Source organism: Nomascus leucogenys, chromosome 21, assembly GCF_006542625.1.
Source record: "Nomascus leucogenys isolate Asia chromosome 21, Asia_NLE_v1, whole genome shotgun sequence".
NCBI classification, from domain to species: domain Eukaryota; kingdom Metazoa; phylum Chordata; class Mammalia; order Primates; family Hylobatidae; genus Nomascus; species Nomascus leucogenys.
In genome coordinates, this window is record NC_044401.1 from 67,832,677 (window position 1) to 67,833,676 (window position 1,000).

Here is a 1,000-nt window from a genome sequence, read left to right on the forward strand (position 1 = left end):
TGTAGGTCCTTTGTTCAAAATGTATTGTGAATTTCCAGAGGGTGTGGGCAGAGCATTGTGACAAGTGCAGGGCCCTTCTGAGAGTGGGGCCACATGTGACTTCACAGGTCACAAGTCTGTGATGCTGGCTCTGTGGGTATTTGCGTGCAGCCTGGATTCACAGAAGTGACTTCTGGACTTTGAAGTAGTGAATATTGACCAAAGGCTTGAACGTCTTGTGGCACACGGGAAGAAATTAAGGTGGAAAGACTTAGTCCCATGCCAAACTGGTCAGCAACAATTATAACTCATTATTTCCTCAAGAGAACAGCGTCTACAGTTTCTTGGTTTGTTTTCATGTCAGACAGGTAATGTGCTGACTTCAAAATGAAGTTCGAGGGTGGCACATCTCACACATGCATGTGAGCACCTGATCATCACACTCAAGAACTACAAAAGAATCTGCAGTTCTTACGAATGCATCTGCAGTTGTCACATATTCACTGTCACCTTGCAGCACAATGTCAGGTCTGGGAGGCATTCCTACCGGCATCACGCAGACATTCTCGCGCATGCTGTAACCGCCCTCTTCTGTTCGGGCTGGTTTGACGTGAGGCCACTCCCCTTCCCTGTTACTCAGGGCAAGCTGCACCCTGTTCCCATCCCATGATGGCCCCTTTCAGCCTCAAACCACATGGAACATTGCAGAGGTGGTATCAGCAGAATCAGAAGTTGAGATTGTCCATCCCCCCGCCTTGGTCCTTTTCGACAGGGATGCAGTTCCCCAAAGAGGAAACTGAGGCACTGACGGCAGAATAACGCATCGCAGTTCTGGAAGAGAAACATGTGTTTGTCCTGTCTGGATGTTCCCCTCTGAAGACCCTGGAGGACAGGCTATTTCAGCATGGAGCCACGACCCTGGGAGGGGGAGAGCAGAGAGACAGAAAAATGATGCCAGGACCTCGGCAGAACTGGGGACAGAGGAGAGACGGGAGAAGGGGATCCAGGGAGACCAGAGCCA

General features: G+C 50.4%; 1 non-coding gene across 1 annotated transcript; it reads right to left on the reverse strand.

Moving 5' to 3' along the window:
- Positions 1-337: 337 nt before the first annotated feature.
- LOC115832215 lies at positions 338-441 on the reverse strand. The gene has a single exon (XR_004027649.1). It is a non-coding gene; the product is annotated as a small nucleolar RNA U13 (small nucleolar RNA).
- Between the last annotated feature and the right edge of the window lie 559 nt (positions 442-1,000).